The sequence below is a fragment of the Bubalus bubalis genome, chromosome 23 (assembly GCF_019923935.1).
Source record: "Bubalus bubalis isolate 160015118507 breed Murrah chromosome 23, NDDB_SH_1, whole genome shotgun sequence".
NCBI classification, from domain to species: Eukaryota; Metazoa; Chordata; class Mammalia; order Artiodactyla; family Bovidae; genus Bubalus; species Bubalus bubalis.
This window is the reverse complement of record NC_059179.1, coordinates 7,342,656-7,360,249: the sequence shown is the minus strand read 5'-3', so window position 1 is coordinate 7,360,249 and position 17,594 is coordinate 7,342,656. Positions and strand designations below refer to the sequence as shown.

The 17,594-nt window shown below is 35.6% G+C and overlaps 1 protein-coding gene across 5 annotated transcripts in view; it reads left to right on the top strand.

Annotated features, from left to right (window-relative positions):
- PRKG1 (protein kinase cGMP-dependent 1) overlaps positions 1–17,594 on the top strand; it is a 1,428,274-nt gene that overhangs the window by 1,300,761 nt on the left and 109,919 nt on the right. The gene's annotated exons all lie outside the window — the stretch shown is intronic.

Here is a 17,594-nt window from a genome sequence, read left to right as displayed (position 1 = left end):
TCACCAGTTTGTGAAATTGTATGAAAAATAATAAGGCTGGAAATATTTCGTCATGTGAGTACACTGTTGCTTTACATTGCACTTTGTCAGTGAAAACTAATCAGTTGATCTAAGAAAGAAGTGGAAAATTTTGTTAGAGCCAAACTTGAGTTATAATCCTCAAGAACATCTCAGAAAGCTCTGAGAACTGTGCCTGCCCACCAGAAGTCAAAGTACCATTAATGTAAGTTGGTTTTTTTTTTTTTTGGACAGAGGGCTATACATCAAAAGACATATTTTTGACATAATCCAGATGTAAGTGTCCTATGACCCCTTAAAAATTCAAGTAGGAAGGTTATCTTTAAGGAGTTGTTTTATTGTTGCTAGGAGAATGTTGCTCTTTCTGGTTGAGCGGGTATTTCTGCCAGTGGGGTAGGTTTGGTCACTACATGATACAGATACACAAGGCATATTGCAGAGAGAGAGGAGACCAAAGGGCAGAGAAAACTTTTTGTTTGAATTTTTCTTGTCTTGCCATAAAATATGAATTTTATTTCACAATTTGTGTTGTTAAGTTATGATTTGAGATAGTACATAAAGTTATGAGATAGTACATATGCCACTGTATTTTTATATAACAAAGTACATTTTTATCTACTAGAATAATTGGCTTTAAAACAAAGCTTTACTTTTTTTTTTAAACAAAAATGTGAAGTAAGTTGAGATTGACTATTTTCTGCAAGAATTTTACGTTAATTTTTTTAAAAGTATAATCTATATAATTCTGTTCTTTCTCCTAAGAAGGTAACCTGAGTAAATACAATTTTGTATTTGATATCATATAGGATACAGGAAGGTTTGAATCAACTAATATCAGTGACTAGATGGTGCAGGAGAAGAATCTGATTGATTGGTCTTGTAGTAACCTAAAAAAGGATAAAATAATTTCTTTTGCCTTGAGAATCTATGAAGATTAAAAATTTGGACTAGAACTAAATAATTATTATAATTCATTTTGACAGATAAAATTCTATTATTTTCAAAGCTATATACATATATTCACATTTTCTTCTCTATATAATTTGTTTTTGTTTCCTCTGCTCTTTGGAGGGACATAGACTTACATCCTGTAGTCACATACCAGCAGTGCCCCTGCTAAGATTCCCCGAGGAAACTACACCAAGCCAGTGTTAACACTAAGCAAGCTCCACGTAGTCATCTGTATTTCCTATACTGTAGCTGATTGGGATGAATTTTGTGGTTTTCTACTTTAGGTTAAAATACATATGAATGCTAAACTTAGACTTTAGTTTCTGGTATTTGCATTAATCATCCTGAGATGGCAGAGGAGAGTCATTTAATGTTCCTTATCAGTTTTAAAGTTATAAAACTTGCTTATTATTAGACTTTATCCCTAAAGGAACATTTTCTTGCTATATGAACACTCATATTTATAATTTATGTCAGCAAAGTTTATCTTGAGTTTGTATCTTTAAATAAGGTTACTATGGATCATTTTATATATATTTATATTTGTATATATATACTCACACATTTCATTTTATATATATTTTATGTGTACAATTAGTGATAGTATTTAAAGTTTATCTAAAATAGTACTTGAGCAACTATCTAAATATTTGTAGAGTTACTGGAAAAAGTTGAAGGTCTTTTAAACTGAAATATATCTTTGATCTACTTCTGTTTCTCTGTTACATTTTAGACAGATTCTCTAATGAATGTTTTTCCTATTTATTCTACCCAAAGTCAAGGGCAGTCACTGGCTTAAAACTGATCAGGGGTGGAAAAGCAATTATGAATTAGTTATATCCTTCTCAGTGTACTGCTGGCCTTACAAAGGTTAAATTGTGTATATGTCTCATTAATTCTGGGCATTTATGGGTTCACTTGCACATGCTTTAACTAAAGGTAGGCAGGAAAGCAAATCTATTGAGATTCAGATTCAGACAATTAGAAGATAGGTGTAGCAACAGGTCTTCCCACTGGAAGAGAATCCATCAATACAAAGAAACATGACTCTGAATGAGAACTAGAAGCCTCAGGTTCTACCCCTTGCTGTGTTATTGCCAACCAACTAATTTTGGTCCTATCTTGACATCTGTCTCTCAGTCTCATTATTTTACCTCTATAATGTTATTCAGTGATTTAATTAATGGCAATATGTAAAAGTACTTGGTAAATTATAAAGGGCTATACAAGTAGATGGTATTATTTGCAGAAGTAATCACTGGATATTTACTCTAATGTATTTGCTAGATGGTTTGATGTTCAGACAATTTATTGCAGATCTATTGTATAGAACAAGTTATATCTGAGACAGTACTTTTTAATCTTATGTAGGCAAACTTGTCTCAATTTAGTAGCATATTGTAAAATTAAACCTAGCCTGGAAATTATCTGTAAGTATCATTTTAATAAAATAGAAACATTTAGTTCAAAGAAAGTTCAATTATTATGAAAGAACCAAAAAGGGCAATAAAATGATGACCTACATTTAAATGCTGTTCTTTGAAGTATAAATTTAATGGATTATAAATTAATCATTATATTTATACTTGCATATAAATCAACTAGAATAAATTAGTTTGAATTTTTCTATTCAATTAATACTAAATCCAAATGAAAGCATAACCCACATACTTTAACATTGATTATTATTTAGAAAAAGGGAATAGCTTGATGAAAAATGAAAGTCTAAGACCATTGATCTAAATTCTAGAGAGATGAATAATGTGCATTTTATTCTTCGAAATAACTATAATTACTGGAGGAGGTGTAATGCTTTTTACACTGTTAGCATTTTATAGCTTTCTAATAAATAATCAACATCTAAAGATTTCTGAAGTTCAAAGTGTCTTCTTAATTAGGTGTCTTATCACTCAGAGCAGGAAAACTGTTAAATTATTCCCCGGGGGAGGATTTTTAAGTTGAACTAACATGGTTAAACATCTATTTGAGACAGCACTGTTTTCTCTTCCTATTGGGCTTCTTTCCCTTAGTACATTGTGCCTTCACTTTGTATTTAAAGAACTTATGAGGTTTGCAGCACTGCAGGGGATAGGAACAGGCTCCAGTTGATCTACATTCCCTGGGTAATTTTCTTAATGCCTCTGGGTTTCTATATAGATCACAAATCCTGTACCATTTAAAACTGAGGTGACGATTTGGCTATCCAGTGTAAGCTTTATTCTTTCAAGGTCCCCTTGACAGTGCAAAATCCACTAAAGATAAGATTAGTATTTTATAAAGCCCAACTAAAATGCTCATGTTATTTTTTCATGTGAAATTATTGTTGGCATTGTCTCATTGACTATGCCTATTTGGGTAAAAAGAAAAAAGGTAAGACTGACAGTAAAGATGGATTCAGTTGAGACATTTAGAAACTCAGTTGTAAAAACTTAGCTGTTAGCACAGTAGGGATTCAGTGGCAGAAAACAGACCATACTTTCAGAGAAACCATACCAAGTGTTCAGTTTGGATGGCTGGTCCAGAAAGTTTGACTTGAAAGAAATATCCCAGGGAAATGTTTCTCAAAACTCTTCTCAAAAAAAAAAAAAAACAAAACTATTCTACTGCAGAATAAGTGCCCTGTCTCATGAGATATATTTCCTAGAAAGACAATTATCCATGACAGAAACTTTACCTTTATGGCATGTTTAAGCTTATCTTAATTGCTGTTAATTATCCACTAAGGGCTTCTTCTTTTTAAAATATGAAGTTATAATCACAAAGACATTAGATGAGACAACCTCAGATTGAAGGTAAAGCTCATTAAATCTTATTTAGAGCAGAAAGTAGCATGTATGATGAAAGGTATTTTCATTAAAGGAAAGGAATTTCATTACATTATTTTCCTTAGAGACTGTGTTTTTATTCATTTAATAAACATTTAGAAATATGCTTATGATAAGTTAAGGATTGTACTTTACAATGTGCATAACAAATAGAAAACATATTTTTTAATAGTAAGGGTCTTGCAGTTTAGTGGGGAGACTGATATGTAATTCAATAATTATTTTCAATATTTACTTCTAGGTTATGATACTTCTTGTGAGAAAGCCCTGTTTGGGTAGAGAGACTGATCTTCATTTTTATATCCTGTCTTATTAAAAAATAACCATGCAGAAAATCAAATAGGAAAAAAAGCACATATTCTATTTCATTCTAAGTGTTTCTGATATATGAATATAGACTACTTCTTAAATAAAATATTTTCAAGTTAGCTATCATTTCTTATTGTTGAATTTGTACTCAGTAGTTATAGGCAAAATATCTCTTTTTCTGAAGGAAATACTTATATATATTAAGCAATTAAGTTGAAATATATGTAATTGTAATAATCATAAGAATTTTTGGTATAAAAACTGGTCTTCAATGAGGGATTTATGTATACCACAGCTATATTCCCTGATTAGGGTTATACAGAGCAGAAAAACAAAATAGCAAATTAAAGTCAGTGTTTTATTTATAATGCTGTCTATTTTTAATTAAACTATTTTATATTTTCACTCTAAAAGAACATAGTAATATAGATTAAAAAGCAAAAATCACAGTCTAAACAAATCAAGTATAACTTCCATTAACTATCTTTGTGTTTAAAATTGTACTTATGGTCATTTACAACTTTATATTCTGCTTTTTTGATTTAACACCTATCATAACTGAGCGGCTTCACTTTCACTTTTCACTTTCATGCATTGGAGAAGGAAATGGCAACCCACTCCAGTATTCTTGCCTGGAGAATCCCAGGGACGGGGGAGCCTGGTGGGCTGCCATCTATGGGGTCACACAGAGTCGGACTCAACTGAAGTGACTTAGCAGCAGCATATTATAAGCATTTATAATATGATTATATATAGTTCTTAAACATAATTTTTGTGGTGACCTGATAACACAGTGAATGGATTCTAATATTATAAACTGATTCAGTTTGTACCCTTGTTGATTCAGTTTACTGTGCTTTTGAAAATACGATCTCAATCATTACTTCAAAAAAAAAAAGGCACCAAACAACAAAAAATACTCTCAAACTGGTCCCATCTAGCAGTACTTTCCAAATTATTATATGTCATGACACTCATAGAAAGTGAGTACAGCATCTTATGCCAGTTGACTCACCAGCTCTAACTCTATCCTGATGCTCTGAAGGGATTCATATCTAAGTCCTTTAGTTGAGAAGCTCTGATAGTTATGTGAGTATAGATTCATGAGTGCATTTATTTATGATCTCAGTTGATGATTAATGGTATTGTTTTTCATATGGAGGAACTGTTTCTTATGACAAAATCTCTATAAATCTTTGAGTGTGGTCATGTTTATTAAATCTGCATTGCTTGGTAGATAGGTATGTAGGTAAGTAGATGTTGTTCAGTAGCTAAGTCATGTCCAGCTCTTTGTGACTCCATGGACTGAAGCATGCCAGGCATCCCTGTCCTTCACTATCTCCCAGGAGTTTGCTCAAACTCATGTCGGTGATGCTATCTAACCATCTCATCCTCTGCCACCTTCTTCTCCTTTTGCCTTCAGTCTTTGCCAACATTAGGATCTTTTCCAATGAGTTGGTAGATGGGTAGATATATAGATAGGTTGATTGATCTTAAAACATTCTATAATTATCTAGTAGGCCATTATGTAACAGCATTATTCGTGTTCATTCCATTTGTCATATGCATTCACTTATTTAACCAATATTTTCTGTGTGCCTACAAAAGGCTACATATAAAGCAATGAATAAAATAGCCATGCTCCTTGCCATCATGGTACCTATGGTCCAGTGGAGGAGAGAGACACACATTAATTATTCCGGGACGATTTCTCTGAGGAAGTGACGTTTTAACTAGATTTGAGCTGAATTTTGAAGAATTAGTTGGTACTGGCTAGGAAAGCATTAGCTGGTATTAGTTGGGCAAGGAAGTGTTGATAGTATTCTAGACAGACAAACAGCATGTATAAAGTCCCCAAGTTAGGAGACAACATTACATATTCAAGGAACTAAACCAATATGTCTGGGACTTGGAATATGCAAGATGGAGATGGGATTTAAGGATTAAAGAAAGCACTTCAGGCTTGTAGGCTAGCAAATGTGATGAGTTGGTTTGTAATTATGTGCTCTGGCCTTATAATTACGCCCTTTTTCCTCTGGAGGAGTGAAAATGTGAAAGCAAGAACAGTCAGAGTATTTTCCAGATAAAAGCTGATAGCAGATAGGATTGAGTGACAGCAGTGTGAATAGAGAAAAGCATTTGGAGCTAGTTAGATGGCAAAGCCAGTAAGTTTTCTTAAGGAAATACATATTGGAAATGAAGGGCACAAAGGCCAAGGATGATGCAAGAGTGTTCGGTCTGGAAACCAGAGGGAAGCAGTGGCATCCACTAAGATAAAGAATGGTGGCCGCATTTGCAGAGTGGGATCGTCATAACTTCATTTTTACTCAGGTTACATATGAGGTGATTTTGAGACATGGTTAGGCAGGCTTGGAGCTCAGAGAAGAGGTCGGTATTCATTTGAAAATAATGAGAATTTAGATGGTAAATGTAATTAGAGATGTGGATGAAAGAGAATGCAGTGTATGAGAGTAGTATGGCACTGAGGATTGATTCTTGAGAAACGTTAGCAGTGACAAATCAGAAAAGGGGGAAAGATTTCACACACAGACACACACACACACACACACACACTCCATGTCCAAAGACTAGTTGGAAAGGAGAGAGATAGAAGGAAAACCAATTAGCATCACAGAAGGCAGAGATGGAAAGGGTTTCAAGAATGGAGGAGTAGACAATGATAGTTGTTGTTTAAGTTCTAGCGTGTTAACTAACAAATAACTTTTGAATTTATCAAACCACTACTTCATTTTCTTCTTGGGATGGAGTGGTAGGGATTGAGTCCCCTAAATGGACTGAAAATGAATCTGATTTGAAGAAGTAAGAATCAATAAACTTATATGGAATTATATAGAATTTCAAGTAAAATAGCTAACAATGTGTAGTGATTATTATGGATCATCAATGTTGAGAGAAAGAGAAATAAAGCATGTTAAACCCAGCAAAGGAGGAGAGGGACTGAGGGAGGGACTTCCCTGGTGGTCCATTGGTTACGACTCAGTGCTCTCAATGCAGGGGGCCTGGGTTCCATCCCTGATCAGAGAACTGAGATCCATCATGCCACCTGGCATTAAAAAAAAAAAGACCGAGGGAGTTCAATACTGGGTGAGAGGGTCTCAGGTCCTTTTAAGTTTCCTAGACAGAAGTAGAACTTCAAAAAAAAAGTCAGACTCCTACCCTGGGTAAGGTTTGTACCACTTTGTGAAGTGATGTTTTTTTTTTTAATTTGGGGAATTAATTTTATTGGAGTATGGCTGATTTATAATGTTGTGTTAAGTTTCTGCTGTATAGTGAAGTGAATCAATTATACATATAGCCACTGTTTTATAGATTCTGTTCCCATATAGGTCATTACAGAGTATTGATTAGCATTCTCTGTGCTATACAGTATGCATGTTTTGATTTAAGTAGTTACAAAAACAGGTCTCAGATCAAATCGTGTGGTAGCCAAAAGAAATGATCAAAATCAGAAGAAATAAAAATAAAGGAAATAATTTTTATTCCATTGACTGCCAAGAGAACAAAATCTAAGAGTCGGACACGGCTGAGCGACTTCACTTTGACTTTTCACTTCCATGCATTGGAGAAGAAAATGGCACCCCACTCCAGTGTTCTTGCCTGGAGAGTCCCAGGGACGGGGGAGCCTGGTGGGCTGCCGTCTACGGGGTTGCACAGAGTCGGACACGACTGAAGCGACTTAGCAGCAGAAGCAGTGCTGTACAGTAGGTTCTTATTAATTATCTATTTTATGTATAGTACTGTGTATATGTCAATCCCAATCTCCCAATTTATCCCTCCCTCCTTTCCCTCTTGGTAACTGTAAGTCTGTTTTCTGTGCCTGTGACTCTGTTTCTTTTTTGTAAATAGTTTCATTTGTTCCATTTTTTTTAAAGAGTCCACATGTAAGCAGTATCATATGATATATCTTTGTCTGACTTACTTCCTCAGTGTGGCAATCTCTCAGTCCATCCACGTTGCTGCAAATGGCATTATTTCATTCTTTTTATGACTGAGTAATCACCCATTGTACATATGTACCACATCTTCTTTATCCATTCTTCCAGGCCCTGAAAGCAACCTAAATGTCCACTCAAGTGGACACATTTAGTTTTTCACTTTTCTATCTCACATTATGTAGTATTTCTTTACTTTTAAATATTGTCCTCACTCTAAAGAAATGTAAAAATTAGAGATTCTCCTAAGAAGAACTAAACATTTTTTCCTAACACCCTAGCATAAATTTGCAACTAAGTCCCTTCTCCTCCAGAGATAACATGAGCATAGAGAGCAAAGAGAGGCACCATGTACCTCAATGCAAAATGCTCATTTACTCTCTACCTTGTCCCAAAAAAAGGACTGCCATCATAGATACATGTAATACAAAAAGAAAAGTTGAAACAAGAAAGATGGAACTGTGGTAGAGAGCCAGAAGTAGGGCTAGTCTACAGAGCCCGATCTGTACCATCATCTCCCAGAAAGAGAGTGATGCACGAAACAGTAGATGTACCAAGGTTGACTGACTTATTACAGTTGAACCAACGAAGGACCACAGTCACTTTCCCTGACTCAATAAGTGTAGAGGATGTTGCCAACATATGGACCGCTCTTTTGGCCCTTTTGATGTAATCCACATAAATATTTTATTACCATTTCTATAATTAGTCCTCACTGATTTAAAGCTCCACTCTATTTACAAGGAACATTTCAGTCTGATATTTTCAGGATTACTTTTGGTGCAAGCCTTGTTGTTTGACACACATGAGAACAGTAAAAGACGTTCTCATGTTACGTTTCATTAGCAGGGACAGCCCTTTAGTTGCTCACTCTGCTTGTCAGAGGGAGGTTGCTCGGAGCTCTTTGGCTCACAGAGGGAACTGCCGTTGTTGCTCAGACCTTTGAAAATTCACTCATCAAATGCATCTCAAAACACACAAGGCTATGCAAATCAGAACAGAGGTCTGTATTTTTCGTAACATCTTCCCCAATGCCCCAGAGTCGTCTAGCATCTAACAAACATTAGATTTTAAATGCACAATCAAATGCACATGGGGTTGCTCTTTTGAATGCTCTGACTTTGAAATTTTAGACTTTCTTATTAGTGTTTTTCTGCCAAGCATTTCAGAGTAAAGATCTTAGTATTCTCACAATCTTATCAACAATTTATTTCAACCAACTTGGTCTTGATCTAAGCAATTCTCAGGGAAATGAGCCTGGAAAATTGTTTTTCCCCCTATGGAAAGAATTCAAGTGAGTAATATCCTGTTCCAAACAGGGAACTATATGCCGATTAAATGGAAAGAACACTAAGAATGGCATTATGAAATAGCCCTCAAATCAGAATTAGAATTTGTTGACCACTTCTCGGGTTGAATAAGTTAGAAGACAACCCCATTCTCTGGGCAATAAAAATTGTTTTCTTTTTTATAGCAGGACAAAATATAGGAGGTTTTAAAAATTTGCAGCAGTTGGCCCTGGACTAATAAGTGGACTTTCAGCTGTACAAGGGCTGTTTACTTTTCAAAGGCTAGTACATGTAATCTGCCTGGAAAGAAGTATAAATGAGTTTCTAAGGGTACCAGTGCTAGCAGATTAAGACTTTAGTGTGACTTGTGATTACAAACAGCATCAAAGTAAAGTTTTTCAAGTGCAGTATGACTGACTTAAAAAAAAAAAAGTTATTTTAAGGATAAAACTACTTTGCCTTGGGTAGAAGTATTTTTATTTCTGTTTCAACTCTCAAAGTCCATTTGCTAATTTCTTCTCCATTTTGCTTATCTTTAAGATTCCTAGGTCACCAGGCTTTATGAAGGTGGATCTCAGTATGTCCTTGCATGCAATCTTTTCTAATTGACAGCAGAGACCTAAAGATAATTGAAAATCTAGTGCTGCTGACTTGCTTGGTGGATGCAGACAAGCATTTGATTATTGACTATGTTTTCTTCTGAAAAGGAAAGCTGATTCCTTTCCACTGGTGTCATAGTACATAACAACAACTGGAAATTACTTTCTAAACATCAAGAGCTCTTTAAATTCTAAGGATATTTTGGTCCCATATGGCAATTAGATCAGCCTTTCCAGAGCCCCAAACTTCAAGGGAAAAGAGAGCATCCCAGTGCTCCTGTCTTTTTGTTATGTTTTGTTACATTATAGAATCTGTTTTGATGTATACCTTTTAAAAAGCAAAAAGAATAATGTCTATCAATAGTATTAGTAATAGACCCCTTTGCGTTCTCAGTAGTTTCCATTGAAAAATAATAATATATGACCAGAATATCTTTTATTCTTCAGTGAAGGGGGTCCCTCTCCGTGGAGTTACAATAAAGTGTATGTGCTATGCTTAGTCGCTCAGTTGTGTCTGACTCTTTGCCACCCCATGGACTGTAGCCCTCCAGGCTCCTCTGTCCATGAAGATTCTCCAGGCAAGAATACTGGAGGGGGTTGCCATGCCCTCCTCCAAGGAATCTTCCCAACCCAGGGATCGAACCAGGATCTCCAGCACTGTAGGTAGATTCTTCATTGTCTGAGCCAGGGAAGCCCAGGATGGCATATAGCATAATTCTATAGCATAATTAATAATCCTGCTTTATATTCAATATTGGACCATGGTAGAGGGGAAAAACCTTTGAACCTAGTAAGAGCAAGCCTGATGCTCAGTGGTGAAAGAGGTCCCTCTGGCAAGGTCATGCTCACATAGCAAGAGGAATATTTCCTTGGAGTTGGGAGACCTGGGCCTTAGTTAAAGCAATGACACCAACTTCTCCATGTGACGTTGGTCACAAGGTCTAGAACCTAACTAGCACCTCTGGACCTGTTTTCTAGTCTGTAAAAATGATCATTTTGAAATTCTTTTAGTTCAAATGCTTAGAATGTGGAAGTTAACAGCCATTCTTTTAGAAATGAAATTCCCTTTTAAATAAACAATATTTTTACTTTTGGGGTTTTCTAAATTAATAATACAGACATCTTTGTGACTGTCAATAGACAAACAGATTCTTAGGGATGCTAGAATACTTTGTGGATCTATATTTTAAAAGAAATCACTAAGTCACTTATATTTCCTTCCTCCTAGAATCTGCAAGTTTTGTTAATGCTTAATTTACTTGAAATATTTAAAAAATCATACAGTTTTGCTTGAATTATGTTTTGATAACTGACTGTAGTTCAGTAAATTAGCTTTTAGAAACAGAGGAGTTTCCATTTTCATCATTATACATACAATTTTCTCTTGCCAATGTGACATTTAGATATGATAATAAGCCAGTCTATCTTTCAATAAAATGCCATTAGACAATTATAGAGTGCCTCTGAAACTGGAAATGTTATACCAACATTTCCCCCCATGAATCCTTTTAGAAAGAAAGGACTTTTAAATAATGAATTAAAATGGCAGCTAAGTCATTTTGATACAGTGAACATAATACACCATGTTAGTTTACATCTTTAAATTGTTATTTGAGAAAGATGAGATATCATAAAAGTGAAGCATGACTGTCGCTCACAGACATTAGTGTATATCACACCAGTTTCCTCCAATGCATAAACTGGAAACACTAGTCAACTTTATCAACTTTATTAATTACTTCAGGAGGCCAGCCTATTACTCTGATACTCAGAAACAGTTCAAACATTTTAGACAATCTAGGTAAGTTACTGATTGAGCATACTGAAAAGTAATCATTCTGATAGTCTTACAAAGTGGATAAAGCAGCTTCCTAAAATGATTAATTTCAAAATCACTTTCTGTTTAAAGACTTGGAAAGTATGATTCATAGGGAAATTCCCCATCAGTTTTTCTAAGTTTTTTTGTTTAAAATGGTCCTGCTTTATTTTTTTAAGTGTTTATTGTGCTAGTAACATTTGCCTATCAAAATGTCACAATTTAGTTAAACATATATTTTACTGAAAATTATTTTCCTCTTCCAAATCAAGTCTCTTGTTCACCACGCTGGTAAGCAGGTTATTTTGGACACTCCTCTGGATGGGGCTCCTGGTTTTTACTCTTAAGCCTCTTAACTTTATTATATTACATGAACACTTAAATTAATGTAAAGAATATGTTTTAGTGTGTCTAACAATTCTTTTCAAATAGGATCCAAAAAGTTGCCTTGAGATTTAAAAAAGAAAAAAAAAAATGACCATTGAAAGGATGACACCTTTATAACCAAATGACCGATGGTGTTTTTTTGAGTGATGATGTGAACAAGAAGAGTACATGACTTACCCTGAAGATCTCCTAATCCCATTATTTAGAGGTTCTTATTATGTAGACAGACTTCATTGTGTTGGCAGAACTGATTAAATGATTGGTTCCTGTGATTTGGGCAACTTCAAGTTCCTAACCCCTCTCCAGAGGTTGAGGGTAGAGCTGAAAGTTCTAACACTCTAATCATGCTTTGCTCTTTCTCGTGACCAGCCCCCATCCTGAAGCTATCTCAGGGCCATCTCATTAGTATGCCAAAGAGGCACTGACCACTCCAGGGATTCCAAGGGTTTTAGGAGCTATGTGCCAGGAACCAGGGACAAAGACCAAATATATATTTCCCATAGATTAAATCATTAGGTGCCAGTATCATACACCCACCACTCAAGTCATGACAATCAAAAGCGTTGGTGCATGCTAAGTCGCTTCAGTTGTGTCTGACTCTTCGGGACCCTGTGGACCATAGCCTATCAGGCTTCTCTTTCCGTGGGATTCGCCAAGCAAGAATAATGGAGTAGGTTGCTGTTCCCTTTTCCAGGGGATCTTCCCAACCCGGGGATCGAACCCGAGTCTCTTATGTCTCCTGCATTGGCAGCTGGGTTCTTTACCACTAGGGCCACTTGGTAGACTTTGTGAAATATTTTCCAGGGCAACCAGGGTGTGGAGGGAGAACAGAATCTTCCCTGGTTGAGAACCATTGGTATAAAGAAAAGACAAATAAATACAAAATTATGGGAGATACGAAATACAAAAATTTTTATACACTAAAATTAGTGTCAGAGTACAGAATTTAATCTGATGTTGAAAACAAGCCTCACTTCCCCATAGTTTCACTTCTAGGAGAAAAGCTTAGGAGCAATCAAAGTGTCGCAGTTGGCCTCAGACAAGATTGAATTCCAGAAGCATAGAGTTGGCCAAAGCTTACTTAATTCAGTTGCTAGAATACAAATTATAGAAAGTAATTTGCCGATGTTCAGTTAAGATTTCCTCATTCCTGCTTAATACTCACTATTTTTAAAAATTATATTTACTCCTTCAAAGAAGCAGACTTTTAAGCATAATGGGACAATCAATCCATTGGGAGAACTTGGCTTACCAAAATGCTAAAACTGTTGTTTTGAGGTGGTACAGTTGGTAAATTTGCCAAAGCTGGGAAAATATACAGTCTCATTTTGTTCCACACATTGTTGACTGACATTTCTCACGTTAGTTGCTAAGTCACTCTAATAGTCTTAAATGTAATTACTTTGTGTACATAATACAATGAATATTCTTTCCATTCATATAACCCGACAGGTTGTAATGGTAAAACATGGCATTGTATTAAGACAAAAAAAAACACAAAAACAGATTTTAGGCAAAACCAATATTTATAATAGAGAACTGATATTGCACTGGTAATAAAATATAAGCTTGTATTGTGAAATTGAATGTACTACAAAAGAGAATAATGTGTTGCAGGCAAAAAAAGAAGTGCTTTTGAGAACTAGAAGTCACAGATTAGACAGTCCCTTCAAATAGCAGTGTTTTTACCTTACAAGTTCTGTCGATGTGGTTTCATTAACTTTTAGAAATTAAGGGCACAGCATTCTTAAATTCCACCTTTGTGGTAATCACAAACGATAGATCCTGCCAACACAATGCTATATTGTCCTCCTTCTGCCCACTGACATGATTACTATCCCAAGTGCTTTCAAGAGCCAAATACTGGTCAATTTGACTCCCTGCCGACTAATGAAAGAGCCAGAAATAATTAGAGAGACATAGCCATGTCAGTCTACAAGGTCTTGGCATCTGTACATCCTCAAATGCAGAAGGTAGACATTTGAAATGCACAGAATGTTCAAATTTCTGTGCAAGAGAAGAAAGTTAGCAAGAACTAGGAAAATACATAGACTCTGAGATTGTTAAAAAGATCCCAAGGAGAATAATAATTTAAAATAGTTGACTTCTGGGATTATTATAAAATAATAAACCTTTGTAGTATGGTTCAAACTCTGAGTTACAAACCTCTGGGGATTGTAAAGTTCATGTAGTGTACCACGGCCAACATTTTTATTATTTCAGGTGTATCACATACAGTAGTATCGATTTATATTTCCCTGTGCATAAAGAGATGATATGATAAAAAATGTATTTCTTAATATGACTGTAGTCAAAAAGGTTTGGATTCTAATAAATCAATATAAACGCCTCCCTCCCAATTCAGTTGTAGTATTCATTATACCTTCAATTTACTTTTTAAAAATGTATGTTATTTATTGTGTGCCTTGAACAGTTAGACTTACCTAGAGGCTACAGATCACACCCCCTTGGTCAGTTAAGTACCTTTATAATGCGTGCAATTGAATTCAAGCAGACAAGAGAGAGAGGGGCAAGGGACACATCTGTCAGTATGCAAAACAGATACAAATGCCTGTGTAGTCATTTCCATATCAAAGGACAGTACATCATTATTGTGAAGACTTAAGTCAACATTTTTTAAGTTCAAATATGCCAGACATGTACTCAGCAAAGAGAATACAAAACAGATATGTTCTCTTCCTGAGAAACTTAAAATCGAATAAATGCAGCCAATTATATTATTGATTGTGGTGTTATTTAATAAGAGGCCAGGAAGTATAGAATGCTATATGAGCTTTTAGAAGGGACATCAATATCAACCTAAGGATTGTAATTATTTTTACCAAGTATTTTTCTGTATAAACAATTACAGAAATGTTTTGAGCCAAGGGAGCATTTAACTTACGTAGATTTGTTTGTAAATCTCTATGGGTTCTGTTCTCTATGGTGCTATGTGATATGGTTGCTGACAGAGTTTTGATAAAGTGTAACTTAAAACTTCCTTTGTCCTTATCAGTTCTTCCTCTGTCCCCTTGAAGGCATACATTTGTGCCTGGGTCAGGGAGGAAGGGGGCTGAAGAAGATGAAGAATTTTACTCATTCTCGCAAACTCCTCAGGTCCTAGTGGACTGATTTCCATTTACCAGTTATCAATATTAATTGATCCCAAGCTTTTGCCTGCATTTCAAAAGAATGACCCTGATTAGGTTGTAACATTTGGAGTCTTATGTTTATAGATGAAACAAAAGCAAAAAATAAAGTTATCCTGCCTTTGGGGACTGTTTGCCAGCTTTTTAGTGTCACTTCTTTAATGAGTACACTCATTTATATTCTTAAGCTACCTTCAGATTTTGAAAGCTTTAATAATCTTGTAATCACCACAGATGCTTATAAATGTGAGTTTATCTCTGCCTTTGTTAAAGACATAAACAATAGGTGGAGCTAGTGGTAAAGAACACCTGCCAGTGCAGGAGATGGAAGAGACAAGAGTTCAATCCCTGGATCAGGAAAATCCCTTGGAGGAGGAAATGGCACCCCACTCCAGTATTCTTGCCTGGAAAATTCCATGGGCAGAGGAGCTTGGCAAGCTGCAGTCCATGGAGTTTCGAAAGACTCAGACACGGCTGAGCGCCTCAACACACACATAGTATAAGCTCCTATTTGAAAAATTTTAGCAATTAGAAGGTTCAAATAGTTCAAACAAGTATTGTTGTGTGGATACTAATGATAGTGAGGACCGGGAGTATCATACTCTTCTGAACTGTAAGACAAAGCCTTATTTATTTTAGTACTTCATTCTATTTTTTTAATTAATAACTTTTATATATAATTTTTACAAAATAAATACCAATTAACTAAAATGTTCAAGTAATTAAAACAACCCAAATCCTCCAGAATCTAGAAATGTAAATATATTCTATTAAATCAGAATGTGTATATTTAATTAATTTGTATTGGAGTGTAGTTGATTTACAATGTTGTGTTAGTTTCTGCTGTATATCAAAGTGAATCAGTTATAATTCAGACTTTTGTAGATTCCTTTCCCATATAGGTCATTATAGAGTACTAACTAGAGTTCCCTGTGCTATACAGCAGGTTCTTATCTATTTTATACATGCTGCTGCTGCTAAGTCGCTTCAGTCGTGTCCGACTCTGTGCAACCCCATAGACGGCAGCCCACGAGGCTCCCCCGTCTCTGGGATTCTCCAGGCAAGAACACTGGAGTGGGTTGCCATTTCCTTCTTCAGCGCATGAAAGTGAAAAGTGAAAGTGAAGTCGTTCAGTCGTGTCCGACTCTTCGTGACCCCATGGACTGCAGCCCACCAGGCTCCTCCATCCATGGGATTTTCCAGGCAAGAGCACTGGCGTGGTGCCATCGCCTTCTCCGATTTTATACATAGTAGTATGTATACCCCAATCTCCCAGTTTACCCCTCCTTCTACCTTCCCCCTTAGTACTCATAAGTTTGTTTTCCACATCTGTAAATCTGTTTTGTAAATTTATACACTTTAAGATTCCACACAGATAAGTGATACCATTTTCCATTCATCTGTTGATGAACATTTAGGTTGCATCCATGTCCTAGCTGTTATTGCAAGTAGTGCTTCAGTGAACGTTGGAGTGCATGTATCTTTTCAAATTATGTTTGTTTTTTTCTGGGTATATGCCCAGGAATAGGACTGTTGGATCATATGGTAGTTCTACTTTTAGTCTTTTAAGGAACCTCCATACTGTTCTCCAGAGAAGCTGTATCAGTGTACACTCCTACCAGTGTGAGTGCAGGGGGGTTCCCTTTTCTCCACACTCTCTCCAGCATTTATTGTTTGTAGATTTTTTTATTATGGTCATCCTGACTGGTGTGAGGTGATACCTCATTGTTGTTTTTATTTTAATTTCTCTAATAATTAATGATGTTGAGCATCTTTTCATGTGCTTTTGGTATTTGAAACCACTTCATTAATGCTGATGGAGAAGGAAATGGCAACCCATTCTAGTACTCTTGCCTGGAAAATCCTGTGGATGGAGGAGCCTGGTAGGCTATACAGTCCATGGGGTCACGAAGAGTTAGAGAAAACTGAGCGACTTCACTTCATTAATGCTGAAATACTCTAGTTACATGATTATCCTGTTCTTCTTCTATTTTTAATAACTATAAATATAGTGATAATGAGAATAATAGCTCACATTTTTTGAGCACTTAAATCCTAGGTTTTACATGAATTCTTATGTCATCCTGACAACAATTCTATGAAGCAAATATTCTTATTTTCCCTGATTTTATAGATAAAGAAACTGAGGCCTAGAAAAATTAATCCGAAGGTCACGTAACTTGTAAATGGTTAAACAGGGATTCACACTAGCCACCAGATGTCTGCTGCCAAAACAGATCTGTATACTTTTAGATCCCAACTTTCACATACATATTTTCATGAGATAAATTTTGGGGA